The sequence below is a fragment of the Salarias fasciatus genome, chromosome 1 (assembly GCF_902148845.1).
Source record: "Salarias fasciatus chromosome 1, fSalaFa1.1, whole genome shotgun sequence".
Lineage (NCBI taxonomy): Eukaryota > Metazoa > Chordata > Actinopteri > Blenniiformes > Blenniidae > Salarias > Salarias fasciatus.
Genome location: NC_043745.1, coordinates 3,702,356 through 3,722,232, shown reverse-complemented (window position 1 = coordinate 3,722,232; position 19,877 = coordinate 3,702,356). Strand labels below are relative to the sequence as shown.

Genomic DNA, 19,877 nt, shown 5'->3' with positions numbered 1-19,877 from the left:
CCCCCCCACAGCCCCCCAACACACCTCATGTCACTACAGAGCTGGGCAGACTGGCTGCTTCTGTGTGTGTGTGAGGAGGAGAATATCCTGTGTGCTGTTTGTTCCAGAGTGTGTGTGCATTAAAGCATAGCTCTGATCGTCTCTGTGTGTGTGTGTGTGTGTGTGTGTGTGTGTGTGTGTGTGTGTGTGTGTGTGTGCCTGTGGGCAGGGAGTACAGCATAGTGATCTGGTTTCACAAGACAGACAGAAGCAATTGTTCTCCAGTTACAGAGTTTTCTCTGAGACTTGAGGGCATCACTGTCAAGTGTCGCGGCCATCAGGGAAGTCTCGCTTTAGACGATTACACTCGATCCCGTCTGTGTGTGTGTGTGTGTGTGTGTGTGTGTGTGTGTGTGTGTGTGTGTGTGTGAGGTGGCAGGGGAGACCACAGTGTGACCTCCACTGCCTGAAATGATCCACACTCACTTCCTTTCTGCATGACTTTGTATTTTTGAGTGTTTTGTGGGTTTTTCCGCGTCTCACTGAATCGCCCCTGACAGTGAGGCGAATTAGGGTGAAAAAATTAATTAACAGCATTTAAGTAAAAACGTAAAACTTGTTATGGAGGAAAACACAACTTTTTGAAAACGCTGCTGCTGCTGCACATCGTCCAGGTGAGGACGTGAAGGCAGTTTCTCACCAGATCTCACTGTCAAACTGCCGTCAAACTCTCTGTATGAATTAATGAACACGAATTCAGGAAGCGGAAACACAGAGACCGGGTCTGTGTCCCCCCTACACACACCCCCCTGTGTGAAAAGCACCCCACTACACTACAGGAAGCACGGCATGTACCGAGCATCCCCTCCACAAAGAGAGGGACGGGGGGGTGATGGGGGGGGGGGGGCAGACAGGAGCGCAGAGACGGATGGGAGAGGAACTGAAATAGGTGAAACTAAAAAGTGAGACAAAAGGGAGAGAGGAGGACGGGAGAGAGGAACACAGGCGGGAAAAGGGGGACAGATTAGCGAACAAGGCTTGAGTAGCGCTGTCGGGGTGAAAGAGAATGCCACTAATAATGAGATGTCTATTTTACCCACCAGCTCTCTCTCTCTCTCTCTGCTACGCCTGTTTTCCTCTGGCCCCCATTATCAGTGCACTTGAACCCGGGGATAACAATGAGTTCACAGAGATTGAGAAGTGCCGAGGCCTTAATTGTATGTATTTAGTCACGCAAACAGAGGCAATGGCCTGAGAACGCCTAGTTAGCCAATGACATCATTTAGCCACACAGCCACTTTAACTCAATGGGGCTGCTGTGGCAGAAAGCTCTCCGTCACTCCACTCCGTCTGCCGCCCGCTCTGCCCGTCTCCATCCGTCTTCCCCACGGAAACATTCAGCAAAATGCAAGGCTGCGAAATCTCCTCCATCATCCCACACAGGAGAGACGCGGCGGAGTGTGTTCTGCATGGCGAGGGGCTCGGCAGTCCCACGCCACCACCAACAAACGCACCTCCATGTTATCAACCAGCGTTCAACATCTGACTGTGTTAAGTATGAAATAAAAGACATGATCTTCTCCATGTGCGAGCGGTCCGCCACATCTCTCAAACATTTCACGATTGGTAAAACCTTCAACATCATTTTCTGTCTCTTCTTCCACTAGAAATGGAGTTTCCTTCTAATAATCTGGACGGAAATTAGATCGAACATGCAAAATGTTTAACAGCATTAAAAAAAAAAAAAAACTGAAAAAAGGATATTTGTCCTTTTTGTTTCTATGTTTTTAGACTACAAAAAACATTTAACATGGAATAAATGTAATCCAATGCATATATTGGTTATTATTCAAGTATTAAATGTGACACTTGTTGGATTATATTTTTTTTTTAAATTCTTTAAAGCATTTTATAAATCCTTGACCATGTTCAATTAATTAATTTTGTACCATTTGGTCGACTAGAAAGTTTTATTCTCACAATAGACATTAAATGTGGACTGAAATGAAATCTAATGTGTAGTAATATCTAACATTCATTAAAATAAGAAATATTTGTCCTTCAGAATCTCTTCCAGCGGAATTTCTTTTGAACTAGACCACAGCTAAAACTTCAACGGATTGTTTTTAAACCACGTTTAACATATAATCTAACACATGTAATGCTTCATATATGCTTCACAGTCAGTCAGTCTGTAACGTATTCAACACCTCAGTTTTCTAACTTTCAATCCACTAAAAATGAAGTTTGTTTGTATTAAACTGGTTAAAGCAGAAATCAGATGGAATATAAAGGGCGAGATAGGCGAATATCCTTTTTTTTCTGAATTCATGCATCCTTCAGTTTTGGCTGATATCACTAGAATTCTCCCTCCTCATGTTCTGTATGCTAATGATCTGCTAAATGATTCACTTAAACTCTTTAAAAACTGTAGTGTGCTCATAAAAAGTGCTTTTTTCTTCTTCTTGGAGTTGAACATAACACTTTTTAAACTGCTCGCTGTGTCCAGTGAAACGGCTCCAAAATCAAATTAATAAACAGCGAGAGAAAACAAAGAAAATGTACTTTCAGCTTTGAGGAACTGGAACAGATTAATGTGTGTGTTTTTGTTTTTTTTTTTTTTTTTGGTTAATAAGTATTGATTAATTTTTTTAACTGAATAATTTATGAACTAGTTTTTTTGTGTTTGTTTTTAATGGTATCAGGTCAGTTTTAACACATTCATATGTAAAAATATATAAAAGAAGCACAATGGAAATGACCTCTTGCTCCATGTTTGCGTGATTGGATGACTTTGCGTTTATGTCCGTGTGTGTGTGTGTGTGTGTGTGTGTGTGTGTGTGTGTGTGTGTGTGTGTGTGTGTGTGTGTGTGTGTGTGTGTTTGTTTGCATGCATACTTTTGTCAATCAATAGCAGTTGCTGGCAGTCACAAAGATGATGATGGCACGGAGATGTTAGTGTGCCGGACTTGCTCGGCACAAAGAAGGGTACGCATGTGCGTGCGTGTGTGTGTGTGTGTGTATGTGTGTGTAGAATGGAGGGGTTCTTCTCAAGCAGGGATGTCAGCACTTGAAAAATCAATCACCATCTGGGCTCATTTCATACAAAGGACAGAGGGAGGGGAGGGAGACACACACACACACACACACACACACACACACACACACACACACACACACACACACACACACACACACACACTTCTTGCATCTTTCATTTCGTGCAAAGACAACAGAGGGCAAAACTGTACGGCGGCTCCGTGCCCCTCTTGTCTGCAGCCTTTCTGTTTTAAGTGAACACTTAACTCCTTGCATGGATCCTGCTGATATGAAAGCAGGTGCAATTTTCTCCTCTGGGCTCCCACACACACACACACACACACACACACACACACACACATATGTGCGCACCCCCGACTGGCCATTTCCAAATGAGCGGTTGTGCGGGAGCGGCGAGCTGCCGGACAGCGGGGGCAGTTCTCAGTTGCCTCGGCGGGCCGGCCGGGGCCGTCGGGGGCAGAGCTGTGTGAACGCCGGGCACCGGGGGCCGGCGCGCAAGGTCACCCAAAGCAAACAGGGATAAGAGGCAAGGAAAGCAAAGATTCATCTGCTCGAGTTAGCACCTCGGGTCAGCGGGTTTATCTCCCCATTCAGCCGGTCCTCATTTACAGACGCCGCTTTCAGCGCCTTTCGACAAAAAAAAAAAAAAAAAAAGAGGGGGAAAAAAAACTGTTTTTACACTTTTATTCAAGAAACGTTTTATTCAAATACACACACACATACACAAGCATGCACACACAAAAAAAAAAGGTTGAAAGCGTACGTGTGTGTGCATGAGCGGGACACGATGATTTTTTCGCCGCCTCCTTTTCAGTTGCACAGCTGTGTGAGAAATACCAGCGGCGCAGGCTGCTGATGCAGCGAAAGCATTTAATACTCGACAAACAGTTATCTAAGCCCATGTCCAATAGCTAGACACCACTGTAATGTGACCTACATACTAAGTGAATAAGATTTCTTTTTGTGTGTGTGGGTTGGAGGTGGTGGGGGGGGTTTAGGAGCCCCGGCGAACAGAAGTCATTCAAATGTCAGGAAGAAAATGGCAAAATGCTCCCTTCTTCTGCCGGGCGCCTCCTTCACTCCTCTGCTCCGCTGCCTTCACAGCTATAGTGTAATATAACAGGACACACTGCGGCCTCCTGGGCTCTGGACTCTAACTCCTTTGTTCACTCCTGGAGAGGAGGAGGAGGAGGAGGAGGAGGAGGAGGAGGAGCGCTTCCATATTACTTCTTTTAAAAACGTGTGTGTGTGTGTGTATGTGTGTGTGTATATACATATACATATATATATATATATATATATACATATATATATATATGTATATATATATATATATATAGACATATAGATATCTTTGGAGATGCATCAATGTGAGAATATGAACTTATTATTTTCAGACAAAACTTCACGTTAATTTGACATTATGAATGAATAAAGATAATTTTTTCCAGTTTTTTTCAGCCAAAAGTCTTATTAAGGTTGATTTTTTAGAAAAAAGATAAAACATGGGGGATATAACGCATATCCTTCCTGAACTCTTCGTCTCCTGGTCCACATGCCTCGATGCTGAATTATTGGTCAATATGGGCTGAATTTATATTGATCAGGGCTGTGAGGGGCCACGTTCAGCCACATTTCATCCTGGCTGCTAAAATAACGTTTTAACATTTAAGGCCAACATTTTAACTCAACATTTTAAGGTCAAAGTTTTTCTTTGTTGTGAAAAAGTGTTTTGCAAATCGTTTCACAATCAGGCACTCACGATTATTCTAATGGTCTTTTCTGGAGCTGTTCCATTCTGCACGTTTTTACAACCTCCCCCTGACTGCATGGCTTTGATGCTAATGCTAGTTAGCTAGCTGTGGCAGCAGCATCACTGATCTCTCAGCTTTATCAGGGATTTCAACCGTCAGGCCCGTCGGCCAAAACCAGCCTGACCCTCCGACCCGGCCCGAAAAACCACCAGCAAACTGTAGGAAGTTCAAGAAAGCGTTACTATTTTACTGGTGCGGCCCACTAAAGAGGAACCTGAGCTGAATGGAATCTGAACTGAATGTGTTAAAATCTCTGATCTTCATGAAGCCTGCAACCCTCACACCTGTTAGACTCCCACGTTGTTTCACATTAAAACCTCTTTTCCTGCTTCATCTGATCCACACTGATTCAGTTTAGTGTCATCACGACGCTCAGTTAAAAAGGCGACGCCCCACCATTGGAAACACCCCCCCCCCCCTTTGCTTTCATCTCAAATTGCACCCTGTAAATACGACAAAAAAACACATCATCTGCCAAAAAAATAAAAATAACGCAGCAACATTCCTACTTCAGCGTATTCCCAATGACACCCTTGAACTGGCTGATGAATGTGAGCGCCTGCAGCTTGAAACTCCTTTCAAAGGCAGTTTTCTCCCCCAAAATCTCTGCAAACCTGAGGTACATTATAGAGCAAACACTAGGAGGGGCGAAGCGCGTTTTGGCAAGAGATATTTCCTCTCCGAGAAAACATAAACACTGACGTCTTTGGGTTGCCGACGCGATCCCGGCACAGTCTGCAGACTTTTAACGGCGGCCGCGGCTAGCTCCAGATCGCAGATTTAAAGGCCGTTATGCATAATATGAGGCTGAATTTAACAGATTGCCTTCAGAGCAGTTTTGATGGGTTTGGTCCCTGTCTCAGCTTAAAAATTGATGAATGAATAAAAACATGCACGCACACACACACACACACACACACACACACACACACACACACACACACACACACACACACACACACACACACACACACACATTTCCAAATACACAGTCAATTTGCCTGGCCACGTCAACAGAGCAGGTGTCCTTAGTAATGCACCATTGCTCACTTGGATCTGTGCATCTCAGAACAGAGGGGAAAGAGGGAGGAGAGAGCGGCGGGGAGACAGATAAAGAGAAGGGGGAAAGTTAAGTTAGAGGAGAAAATTCTATTTTCCAACTATGGTGTCGGTGCTAATGGTAATACGTTTCCCTCCTCTCTGTTTACTCGTATGTTTGCTAGCTGCTGGGATTTTGCAGGAATTACCGGCGTCCGTCTCCAAAACCGAGCCGTCTGCCTCCGACCGGTTTGTCACAACGCACCAGTGGAACTTGTTTGAATGCACCTAATTCCTTTGCTCGAGAGCGGCCGACTCCCACACTCGTTATTTTGGGGGAATGATCAAAAAACAGCGAGACGACATGAGGGAGACGGGCCTGCGAGCCCGGCTGAGGAGAAGCTAAGCAGAGAAAGATGTTCTCAGTAAAGACCATGCCGTCGCCCCCCCGCTGCGATTCAGCTACATGGTACATAAATAACCATTATGAATCACGCTGTTTGGTCTCACCCCGCCGTTCCTCAAACAAAAATCCCAGTTTCTATTTAGTGACGCCGGTGATGAGCGAGCCTCCTGCCACGTTTGAAGAATACGTGTCGATCTAGTGCCTTAATTTGCTCAAATTTGCAACAAAGAAAGTGCATCCAGTTTGGACAATCGTAAATTTAGCTGCGTGCTGTTTACATTTGGACTTGTCTGCCTAATGGGCCCGCATTCAGCCTGAACCCACCAGAGGCCAGAGGGCCACGCCGCAACAAAACAGCTCGCATGAAAAGACAAACTGCTACTCAAATAAGGCCATTAGTTTGCACAAGAGAAGAACTCTGAGAGGTCTATTATTCCAACCCCTAAAAAAAAAACAGACACTGACATTGCCAATGTTTGCTGAGGTCAAATTTGATAACGCGGGGCTGGAAATATCCAATATAGCGAGCTGAGATTGCTTGCACGGTCTCATCGATGCAGATGTAGGAGCATGTTAAGGCATCTGCAACTTTTATGACCAAAACTGGCGTTTTTAACAGCCTCTAAATAAACAAAAGGGTCCGAGCCGCAAAACTCAGATCAGGTCACTTAGAACCCGTATACATTTCTACCAAAACTGCAATTCATGATGTATTTCTGAAACTGAAGACGCCCGTCAATGAAATGATGAAAGTTTTGCGATTATACTTAAAAATCTTGACAACAGAGTCGCACAGAGATGACAGAAGAGCATGATGGGCAACTGGTCACGTAAACAGCTGTTCTGCTCATGCTCAGTGGAGGGACAATAAGGACAATGTTTTCCTCCAGAGCGTCATGGCTCCCAGTCCAGATCCCTCTGGTCCTGGTCCTGATCCACTTGGTACTTCTAGAGTCGACAGTCCAACTCGTCGATCTGTAGGAATGTCCATGTTCTCCTATTGTTAATGTTCATTTGTCAGAACAAACTGCAGCATGCGGTTTCCTTGAGGCTAAAGGAGCCACTCCACGGTCTCCACGGTCTCCACGGTCTCCACGGTCTCAGGCTTCGGGGCCCCTGAGCTTTTATTTTGGCGTCAGTTCAGAGGCAGCGTCGCTGTGTCCTGAGAGATTACACCCTGCGCAGACTTTATCCGGTGGCAAATCTATCCTTAAGACCGCACATTCGAAACCTTGTAGCAAAAATCAGGCCTCCATTCAGCGAGTCGCCTTTGTAGGACCTAAATACATCCCAATGTGTCCATCAACAAAGGCCTCTACCCTTCCTCCTCGCTCTCCGTGACACTTTAAGTTTAGGATTGTTCCTCAGGCCTGTGGGTGGGTTCTTTTTTTCTCTCTCTCTCCCTATTCTCTCCTTTATTTTGCTCCTTCTTTTGGAGCATTAGGGCGACCAGCCATTGAACTACAACCGCTACTATAAAAATTAATCAGGATTAAAATGACCTCACACACAAAATTAAAAGTTCCCCCCAAATGTCCACAATAAGGGCCTGTATCTTTTTTTTAAAGGACATTCTCGGCTTCCTTGGGAACAAGGATTGTTTCTTGACAAAGTGGTCTCGGCCTCGACAATGAGCACCTTTCAGCCGCACACAGGGACTGCCTTTAGAGGCGCGCGGAGGAACGGATTTCACATATCAATCAAAAGAGGGAGGAGTGGCGGAGGTGGCGGTGGGGGCGGAGGCGGGGTGGGGGGGGGCGCTGCAAAAGGGCTCTCGTTCGGTGAGAGTGGTCCTTCAGAAAACATGAGCACATTCAAATGAGCCATACGCATTTCTCTGCTACTACTTTTCATGATAACGGAGCCTTTTCCCGCACGAGGGCTGAAGCACGTCCGCTTCTTTACCCCGACCTCTGGTGATAGGACGCCCACGGACCGTGCAAAAGTGAGGGAAAAAAAAGTTGCTTTGTGAAGAGGGCGGGGCAGTGTGCGCGTTATACTGTATGTTTATCCGTGCGCGTGTGTGTGCGTGTGTGTGTGGCCGCAGCCACCCACCGCGCCGGCCGTGCGCGGCGTCGCAGCTAATCATGCCGGAAAGGAATAAGATGTCAGAGCAGGTAATTCACAGCTGTATTACAGCAGCCCCAACCCAGATATAAGGCACATAAAACAAATTAAATATAGTATTCCATTATGACAGCTATATTTATGGGCCCCACCTCAAAGGTCTTCTTATTAGGTCACCAGCCGCGTGTTTCGCCCTCTGCACCGCCGTCAGGATTCACATGGGCTCGGGCTCGCAGCACACACGGAGAGGTGGATATTGGGCAATAAAAAAAACAACTACAACAATGTATAACAGTGTGTTTGTGATTTAAATCTATCTACATGTCTTCATATAGAAGAATGCATTTTGAATACCAAACAGCAGATACAGCACATCGGTCCAGATGAGTAATATTGCTACGTACGTGTTAAAATATCAGGCATTCGATTGTGTGTATCTGTATTTTGTGTGTCTGGAATGAATTAGATATGGAACCATATAAGGTGATTTTGTGTCACAGGTGTGATCAAACAGTCAAATAGTGTCTGCAGAAAGACAAGAGTCATTTGAATCACCAATGTTCATGTTCACATTGTTTTCAGGTCTTAAAAATTAAACTTCATCCAGCAAGTGAGATTTGAAAATAGCAGTGTGACTGTAAAATCCTGATTGTACTGAAAATTAACAATTTCAATTAACTTTCACCAGCATAGGTACGGAAAGATATCAACCCAATGGTGAAACCACAATAAATATTACAAATACTGATACCTAAGACGAAGATAGTTGAAAACAGTTTTAAAACATGTCCATCAGGCTTTTGAAGTCTTACAAATTAAGAAACAAAACCTGAATTGGTCTCTTAATGTTAATTCAGTAGCTGGAGAGCATCATTCTAAACAAACACGACTCCGATCTCTGCTCAGTTTGACACAAAAACTCTGAATAAACATATAAAACACGAAGAACTGACACTATCTGCATGGAGAAAGAAGACGGTTCCAGGAACACAGACGACGACGGAGCTTTAAAATCCATCGCCACGAGGAGGGAAACCTGCGAGGTTACCCCACGCTTGTTTTACACCTTGTGAATTACATTTCTCTCTTTCTTAGACCTCAGCGTGACATTAAAGTAGATCTCAGTGTAAGTAGAAGGGATAAAAAAAAAGTATTAGTATTCATGTGGTGCATGTGTGCTATTTTTAAATAGGGGTGCTGTGAAAGTGTGGAATTGGGGACAAGGCAGCCTTGCACCGGGCCGTGACACAGACTTATGTTAAACCTAATTAGATCATGATAATAGCTTTAGGGCCCCAGTGATCAATGCTAGAGGTCTGTGGAGATGAACTTTCCTTAAGTTTCATGCTGCGTGCCGGTTGTGCTCAATTTTTTTTTCTTCTTCAACACACACACACACACACACACACACACACACACACACGCTGTGGTCTATGTGTCTTTGTGAGGACACTGATCCACACACTCTGCTGCGTCTCCTCCTACACTAACGTTGCCAAATACCAACACTAATCCTGAAACTAGTCGAAACCGAATCACACAGCTGACCCTAAAATCAACTGGCCTTTAATGTAGTGAAGACCTAAATCAGGGGTGTCAAACGTAAGGCCCGTAGGCCAAAACTGGCCCACAACAGGCTCCAATCCGGCCCGCCAAGCCACCAAGCAGGTTGTAAATATTTAAAAGACGATGTTGAGATTTTTCTTTCTGAAGAGAAGTGGACAAAGCACCACATGCAACAATGCGAAAAACACAGGATGACATACATACACCAACTCTGGAAATGAAAACAATTTCCCTTAAAGTTGATTTAAGACTAATTTTAAACTATCTCATTTACCTGAAATCTGACCATCGAGGAGCTTTGTTCCGTGACCATCTAGAGTCACCAGTGAGTCTTCTCCAGTGTGTCACTGGATTGTCTCAGAAACCCAGAGAATCCATGAAAAAACCCACAGGGAAAACATGCAACTCCACACAGAAACCATCCCAGCTCTTCAGTCTAATGGCAGAGATCTTTAAGTTCTCTGGCTTCTCATACTCCATGAGCAGCACTGCAGTCCTCGGCACCATGGTGGACCCAGAGAGGGGCACGCCCACAGGGGTCTTCATGATGAGCCCCCCCAGGACACGTGGACTTCGTGGCCACCAGGCACCTGCCGGTCTGGAGGGGCTGCCCATGTGAGCCCAGTCCAGACAGGGTCCTCTGTCTAATGCGACATCAGTGTCCTCCTGGTGTCAATCCTCCATAAGAGTCCACTGATTTGGCCCGCCGTCTGGCCTGGAAGCCCTCTGACTGTCTGCTGTTTGAACAACTGCGTGAGGACCCTGCTGCTGGCCCAGGACCTGCTGGAGAGATGATATCCTTGATTTGGCCGGTGGAGCCTTCGAACGAGCTGGAAGAAGCTGAACTTTGACTCTTATACTTCCACGTTTTCAAGTTCAGACCGACAGCTTTCACTGAGCTTTGGTTGTCTGTAGAGAAGAACAACTGTTCTCAGTGAGAGGTGAGCGGGCCCACCTCTTAAACCACCTGCTACACAAGCTTTCAAATGAGGGTTCAATCCGGTGATTAAACAGTCTCCACACACACACACACACACACACGCAGTCTTCACCCATCCAAGAGGCTCGATGCCATCGCTAAGTGCTCAAAGAAATGATTGTTTCAGACATCTGTCAACACGTCCTCCGTCTGCGTTACATCTTCGCTCAACTATTGTGGCGAGTTAATGAGTACACATTAGATCTATACGGTTTGTGTTGGACTAATTAAAAGTTTTAATGGGCTGCGTCAGTCCTACATCCACCACCATCGCCATTACCCTGATGAGGAGTATGATTCTGAATTTCCTATTAATGGAGATACATGAAGCCTCCAGGCTGCTCCCATATTTCAGTGCACCCACAGTGTGCCCAGGTCACACAAAAGCCTCTTGCTGGCTGAGAGCTGCGTCTATCGCAGGAACCCAGCTCATGGGGTCACTGATAGCTGGAGCTCGCCGCGCTGCCACGGTCCAAACGAATCGATGCCGGTCGCAGGAGATGAGATCACTAGTGAACCGTGTTTGTTGTGTTTACCTTTCAGACGACGTGGAGCTGACATTCCCGGCCCGCCGAAAACTCGCCCACCCACCTAATTCCACGAGCGTCAGCTGTTCACACTGGTATGCGCCTGCAAAGAGCGTTTGGATTCCTCTCGGAACGCACGGAGCAGAGCCGCACCCTTGGGTCGGATCGGAGCGTTTTCAAATCATAAGACGGCGGCTCTTCTTTATCTGGCCCACTGCCATCACACAATTTAGCTTAAATGATACCGCGGCATTTAGACCCTTGAAAATAAATGGACTCTAATGTGATATTTCTTATCAAATTCCCCCTGGTTGAAAGGCAGTTACAGAGGCTCCCTTTTTTCATATAAAATTACACATCCTGGGAAATGTAATAAATTAAATGCTTAAATAACTGTTGGGCCTGAATGTACAGAGTGATCTCAGGACGGCATGGTCGGTGTGTGACTTCACTGCGCGACTCACACACACCCGACAAGAGTCAAGGAGCCATGTCACTTTCAGACTGAAAACGTGAGACCATGGAACCAAAAATAGGAGCGAGACCAGATTCAGAACGCTTCTTTAACATACATGAGAGAAGAGCACACTTTTTTACTTTTACTGAAGAATCCAGGATTCGGTTATTTTCGTCTGCTCCGCTCACACTGCTCGCCGTCTGAAGTGTCACAGGGTCACAGTTTGTAAAGTTTGTGGTAGTCCAGGTTGACCTGGGTGGTTAGTTTAAACGAACCATTCTGAGCTGTTTGTGCCAGAACGGCTGCGGACGAACACTCTGATATGCAGAGAGGCCAAATCATGAAAACAGCGTCAGCAACGTGCAAAAGCAGAAGACCTGACAATGAAGGAAGTGTGCGGTGTCCCAGATCTGCTCCAGATCAGGGCCGTCGGGGGCCGTCGGGGGCCACTTACAGTTTCACCCAAAGAGGGCCAGCCGGTAAAATAATGTCATGGCATTTTAATTTAAAGCTTTGACTGAAATCTCAACATAAAGTCAATTTCAATGAAATCTTATAGAGAAAAAATACAGTGAAATATCTAAAGTAAAAAACAAATTCTCCTGCAGCTGTTTGATTCAGCATGTTTAAAAAAAAAAAAAAAACCCAGACAGCGTGACTTTGAGGCTAATGCTAGTTAGCTAGCTTTCCTGGCAGCGTCACCGACGGCTCAGCTCAGGTCTCAGTGTTGTGTTGTTTGTGCTTCTCTTAAGAAAACAGTGTTAAAAAGTCATTTTTTCCCATTGGTTTGGCGGTCTGTTGGTCTGGACTGGACCGGTCTGCTGGGCGGTGTAGAGTTTTTGGGTCTCTTTGACAAGGTAACATTCTATTCTGATTCTGATAGTGAAAAAACTTCATCATGCATCTATTTTTTTCTTTTAATTTATCTGAATATAACTAAGACTGAAAATGTAAATTTCAAAATGTTTCATTATAAAACGACGCTTATCTTTTTTTTAAATTGTGCTATAAAAATAATAAATGTTCCCTTTTTCACTCTTGTACATGAAAGAAATCTACAGACAGTTTTTTACCTCAACGTTATATCAGATATCCTTTTATTGTTTTCAGCAAAGCGTTAGGTTAATGTCACCTCTGGAAGCAGAGGTGACAGAATTCTCAAAAAAAACTCTAGAGGTATGAATGAATGGCTGTATTGAAGAGGCTGAGCTTCGTGTGTTTACAGCCCGGCTCTCATTCATCAATAGATACACACTGATAAGAAGCAGAACTCCTCCTTCCAGCATGCGATCGTTTAAGGGGCGTTAAGTCTCACTTTCTGCTGCACAATCACATAAATGTCATTTCTAATGACCCAAAAGCAGCATGAAGAAACTTGCTGAGTTCTTTTAAAACACGTTTGTAAAAGATTTTTAATCTGCTCATCTGGCCAAACCTGATTTATCAGTGACCGTCGGATACTGGAGCTCTGCTTAGGGAGGAGCTCATCGTATTAGGAGCGGAGAGGGGATGAATAATTTACTAAATGCCCAAATTAGGCCAGAGATATGTCTCTCTATTGATAAAACACGCCGTTTCCTCAGAGCTTCACTGGAAGACACAATAAGAGCCCCGAAACCTCCGAACAAACAGGACGTGGGATTCCAGCTCCGCGGAGGTGCGAGGCGCGCTCCGAATGGAGAGGTGTTAAGCTTTCCAGGGCCACATCTATCTCTCGCCACCACCTTGAGGGCATCTTTTAAGCAGAGGAATTTAGCCATTACGTGGCATTAACCTCATTAGAAAACACTCTTTAGCTGCTCCAAGATAAAATTGATTTACAGCTGCCATTTCCACCACTGCTCTCGATCAATGGTTAAACTATCCCTTTTATGGCCCTGTGCACACTCTCTGCTCTTTTCTCCAGTTTTCTTTAACTGCTCTTTAATTTCATCCTCCCCTGCCCCCCCCCCCTCCTCTTGTCCTTGTGCCAGGTATGTAGTCACAGAGTGGAAGAGAGCTCGTCTCCATTTCCCACCGGTCAGACGTGGGACTTTTGTCAAAGCGGACTGAATCACTGGCAGATTTTCTTGAGCCAATTAAGCGCAAAGTTGCTGTCTTGCTATTTCCTAGATATAAAAGTTTCATCACAGTCAGCTAATTTTGCACGGGTGGTCTTAATTGAGGTCACACTTAACAAAACATTGCAGTGTTTTTGCTTTCTCTCTCTTTTTTTGTTGTTTTTTTTTTTTTCCTTTCTTAAGGTTGCTGCAGTTATTCATGATTTAGGAATGCGATGTGCTCAGGCAGCTGCAGATGCACGGGCATGTTTATGGGGCTTATGTGTTTTTTATGGCCACAATCTTGTAGAAATGTGGAGGTTAGGTTGGTCTCAAGTGAAGTACAGAAGAGTTTGGAAAGATGATATACTGATCCTTAAAACAGGTGCTGCGCTTCAGGAATTAAAGCCAATGTTGGGAGAAAAGTCCAGCTTTGGAAATTAATACTATTGAGAAAAAAAAACCAAAAGTGGCAGCCAGCTCGTGTTTTAGTGAACTAGCTATGTTTATCTCACAAGTGTTGGCATTAGCATTATCCAAGGCTTTTTGTCCTGTTGGGTAAGAATTAATAAAACTTCTACTGACATCTGTCAAACATGCAAAACACAAAATGACTCTGAAAAGTATTAAAAAGAAAAATACTAAGATACTTTAGTGTTTTAAGAGAAAAGGAACTGCTGTTTCTGATTTACAGACCGTTTGAAGAATAATAAATAAAATACAAAGTGAAGACCTGAGAAGTGAAGCAACACGTCTAAATCAGGGGTAAAACACATGTCAGTTCAGCAGAAAAAAAATTCTGCCAAGTTTCATCTTCAGTGGGCCGCACTGGTAAAACAGTCTGATAATAACCATTAAATATTAACTTTAAAGGTTTTTAGGTTGTTGCAGTCCAGAGTAGATGTGATGAAAATAGCACTACTTTAACAAAATCAAACAGCTACTACTGAAAATACCTAAACTCTCAACATAAATCCAAATTTAAAGAAACCTTGTGGTGCAAAATACAGTGAAATGTTGAAAATGGCTTTGAGGCTGGTTTGATAGCATTCTGCTAGCTCGCTTTCATGGCGGCGTCACTGACGTCTCGTCAGCTCTCAGTGTTACGATACGTTAGCTACGCTTCAGGAAATTGCAAATAGAAAAAGAAAAAAAAAATGTTTTCTTTGATTTTTTTTTCTGGTTTCCTTGTTGGTTTGGCCGGATTGAAGTGTTTTATGGATCGGTTTTGGTCCATGGGCCTGATGTTTGACCCCCCTGCTTATGCAGGAACCATGTACTGAGGAGAAAACCAGTGTGACAGACATAGTTTTAGATGTTTCTGCAGGTTTTTAGACAAGACAAATTGAATGGAGGATACAGTGTTTAAAGGTTTGACTGTATTCAGCTTCAATAAAACATATTTATCTGTTTGATAAAACCTCTTCCGGGTTTTTGTGCTCAAGATGTAGACGCTGGTGAACCCTGAAAGGCCTGCTGGTCAGCGAGCGTTTGGCTGGCGGCTGGTTAGTCTCTGGTCAGCTCGTCTCGTGTAAGTGTTGAGGAGAGTTGAAATCGAGAGCGTCTCTGAGAAAACACGGGTCGCTCCGCCCGCCGCTACAGGAAGTCAATACGTGGAGCGGCGCTCGGTCAAGCCGAGCAGAAAATCCACGGTCCGTGTCTGCGGGCGGACGTGTGCACGTGCCCTCCCACTTCTGACAGCTCAGGTTTATATGGACGTTTAAGCAAATCGCGCGGCGCTGTATTTCTTTTGGACCGATCGATACGACCACCATTTCAGCTTCCCTTCCTCGGCCCCCTCCTCCCCCCCCCCCGTCTGGGAGAATTGATCGGCGTGGATGGAATGATATCAAACCGAGGAGATAGAGTGATACGCCCCCGCGCCCTCCTTCCAGCCTCCTCTCACCACACTTTCGGCGCATAAATAAAATATGTGGACCCTTTTGTTTCAATTGGTTGTGAGTTCTGAGAAGGAGACGCTCGCACCGGGCCGCCGGGAGACGAGGGCGAGCTGAGAGTCGGCCGCCTGCCATCGCTCGCTGTTCACACACACTCCACAAAACCCCCTCAACTTTCCGACATTCGTTAGACCAACGCAGTCGAACTCCGAAGACCGGTATTAGAAAAATAATATGCGTGCTTAATTATTCATGCTCCTTTTTGTTCACTCTCTCTCTTCTTTCGCCATAAAGCCCGGCTACAGCCACACAGCCCGACGCCCCGCTCGCGTCTGATCCCAGAGCTCGCTGGCATCCCGGTGCTGCAGGACGATCAGTCACCGCTTTAATATCAGCGGGGGATAAATCTCCAGCGTCGGGGCTGCTATTAACGGCCCCGCGCCACACGCTCATCCGCACCTCGGCTCGATGTTCCCGGAGTGACGGCCGACGCATTCCAGCAGCCGGGCAGCAAATAGCTGCCGGGTGAACTAACCTGCAGGAGCGAGCCAGAGGCTCAGGCCGCTCCGGGGCCCGCCGGGTCCTGATGCCACACCGCAGGGGGTCCCCGGGCTTCTCCGCACACCGTCCGCCGGCTCCGTCCGGCCCCCGCCTTCATCTGACCCCCGACCCCTGGTCAAACCCCGCGCAGAGCAGCGTTACATAATCCGAAGGCTCGCCGCCGGTCGGCACATCGAGAGAGGAGGACCGAGGCGAGGCGAGACGCAGCCAGCTCCGACACGGAGACAGGGTAACCCGACTACAGCGGATCAGTAATGGGATTACTCTGGAATTATCTGTTGATATGCTCATGCAGCGTCCACCTATACGCCCCGCACGCCCGGCAAGGAGCGGCCCGTTCCTGACGTTATGGGGATCACCTTCGTCATCCGGGCCACCATCCTCATCATCATCATCATCATTACACACACACACTTAGAATCACACTCACACACACACACACACACACACACACACACACTGGCCACACCATCGGGAGAAGTAGTCAGGATTCTCTCTCTTCCTCACTTTCTCTTTGCTTCCTTTCCATTTTACTCTCCAATCACTGTTACTGCTCTGCACCCCCAAATTGTGCACACAGTGTACACACACACACACACACACACACACACACACACACACACACACACACACACACACACACACACTCACACACTCACGCTGTTCTCCCGTCCCTCCCGCGCCTCCCCCTCCCAGAAAGCCCTGAGTCACCTCAGACAGTCACCTCAGACGCCGGGTGGTGGGGGGAGTTTCTTAAACAGCGTGACGGTGTGCTTAGCGCCGTTAAGCCCACTTCAGCTCGGCCCTGATCAGGGAGCCCTGCGAGAGAGAGAGAGAGAGAGAGAGAGAGAGAGAGAGAGAGAGAGAGAGAGAGAGAGGGAGAAGATAAGAAATATGCTGAGTTTATAGTCACCCCCACCCCTCCCTCTCGGTTTCCAGCATCCCCTCATCAGGAAGGGGTTTCCCCCCAGAACGAGGAGGAGTGGAGGAGGGGAGGAGGGGAGGAGGGGAGGAGTGGAGGAGGGGAGGAGGGGTGGAGGGGAGGATGGGAGCTGGATCCACTGCTGCCTGTGCTGCCGTCACCTCCAGTCCCTGCGGCGCTCCCTCACCCAGCTCCTTCCAGCCGCCTCCACCACCACAAGTCATACTAATACAAGATATTTCATTCATTTAAATTCATAAAATGTTTAAATTTACACATATTTGGACAAACTTTGGTCAGAAAACACCTGGAAATATCGAACTGTGAAACCACAGGAGCATTCAGTAACTGATTCAGGCTGCTGAGTTTCATCCTGTGTTCCGGTCTTTTGGTGTTTTCAGGCACATTCACTGGACTGAATGGAGAAAACAAACAGGACTGACATGTGGTGCGTGCTCGACATGCACTGGGAATGTGTGTTTGTTCAGTTTCTACATTTTAAAGCAGGGGTGTCAAACATAAGGCCCATGGGTCAAAACTGGCCTGAAAGAAGCTCCAATCTGGCCAGACCATCTCGTGAAAATTGTTGAAAATTGAAAGAAAGTTTCAAAGCCATGCCTTCAGGGTGAGTTTGTAAAAACATGCATCATGCAACAGCTTTAGGAGAAGCTTTGTAGACATTTTACTGTATTCCGCACCAGAAGGCTTCATGAAAATTGGCTTTTTGTTGAGATGATCTCCATATTTGATAGTAACTGTTTGGTTTTTGTGAAAATATTGAAACTTTCATCAAATATAATCTTAAAGAAATACCGTTAAGTTAAAGGCTATTAAGACACTATTTTACCAATCTGAGCCAGTGAAGATGACGCTGGATGTGAGCCACAGAACTAAACTTCAGAAGGTTTTCTGTTAAATGACTGATATAATGAGTGAATCTGCCGCGAACCCACAGCTCAGCGGACGTGTTACCGAAAGAAGACGGGTCCAGTAAAGGGACACACGAGTAATCAGGAACTGGTGACTCCTCTGAGTCCCGCCTTGGCGGTATGTGTAAGATGGACTCCGTGCACCTCCTTCCTCTGTCCTCCATCAGGAGGAATTTGCTCCGAACACATGAACTCCCGCCCCGCCACATTAAGGCATTAAAGAGAGAAAGCAGAAATGCGGCTCCTGCATAGATCTGCAGATACATATTTCATGCAGTATATATCCAGGTCATTAAGCAACATTTTGACACTTGTGTTATTTACTACCGCCAGCGCTTTCCTACCTCGTTTAATCAGACTTTACTAAAAGCCGCTGACTCAGAGAGAAACCTTCTTTCTCTGCGCCCTGTTTATGTTTATCTCCTCCGCTCCGTTCTCTCCCTTTGCTTACTTACTCATATATTTCTGCATTTGAATTGTGGAAGCGAGTTCGGCGTGGGCCGAGCAGGTCTGGGCAGCAGACGCCGCCTGTGACTTATGGCGGGTGATAAACGGCGAACTTTGACGTGTTTTACCAACACCTCCCTCATCAGTCAGACGGCCATATTTAAAACATCCAGAGTGAAGGGCGGCGTTTCGGCCTCACGAGAGGTTTACCTTCGATTTTCTCTGCTGGGAAGGGACCACTGGAGACAAGAGGAAAAAGAAGAAGAAGAAGGGGAGGCGGATTGAAGGGGAAAAGAAGTGGCTCAATACAAGTTATCTTTAATGGAAGGATCTGGGACGGAGGGGAAATGGGGGGGAACATCGATGTAAAGTGCTGACAGCTGTGTTTGGTGCAGGCGGATTCTGGGGTCAGGTGCCGATGAACACACACACAAACAAACGCTCGCACGGCACACATACATTAGCCGTCCCCTTGCTAAATGAAACTTGGATGTGATATTGTTCTTGTCACGGCGGCCATCTGATGTCGATTTCACACACAGCAGCGGGACCCTCGGCAAGCTGCTCCCGGCGCCGGGCGCCCCGACGCCGGCCCCACGCCTCCGCCCAAGGTGTACCGGAGCTAGCGCGCCGACGTGCGGCAGCCGCCCCGCCCGGACTCCCGGCCCCCGCCCCTCCTCTCCGCCCCCTCCCTCCTCACAACCACAAACACAGACACGCCATGATAAGTCAGGAGGAAATGGATGCCCATGTTTTGTGGGACCACCTGTTCATCCTGGATACAAGTCTAAGAACCCAGTAAGGGTTAACCCTCTTTGTGGGAGGGAGCCAGGACCGTGTGTGTGTGTGTGTGTGTGTGTGTGTGTGTGTGAGTGTCTGAGTGCTGGCACCGCCCCATCTGAAACGTGCCCCATGAGTGGCAGACTGGCTCAGGCTGTCCGGCTGGGAGGGAACAGAGCCCACTGCTGGACCACCTCCCCAGCAACACACACACACACACACACACACACACACACACGCATAATCCTGTGCACATTCTATGGGGAGCATCTTTCCGTCTCCCATTCCAAAGTGTCGTCTCTACAAAGAGGGAAAAAAAAAAGAGAGAGAGACCAAAAAAAGGGAGAAAGTGCTGCATTTGTGGACAGTTCGGTAAATTAGGTAAATATAATTATGCTCAAAATCTGT

The 19,877-nt window shown here is 46.3% G+C and overlaps 1 protein-coding gene across 5 annotated transcripts in view; it reads right to left on the bottom strand.

Moving 5' to 3' along the window:
* Positions 1-19,877, bottom strand: part of znf536 (zinc finger protein 536) — a 230,425-nt gene that overhangs the window by 166,381 nt on the left and 44,167 nt on the right. For 2 of the 5 annotated variants that reach the window (XM_030090202.1, XM_030090231.1), the window contains exon 3: positions 17,116-17,210. The exons of 2 other annotated variants lie outside the window; for them this stretch is intronic. The gene's annotated coding sequence lies outside the window, so the exon portion shown is untranslated. Of the gene's footprint in view, positions 1-17,102; positions 17,211-19,877 lie in introns of all 5 variants that reach the window. One more of the 5 variants, XM_030090211.1, reaches the window with a different exon arrangement.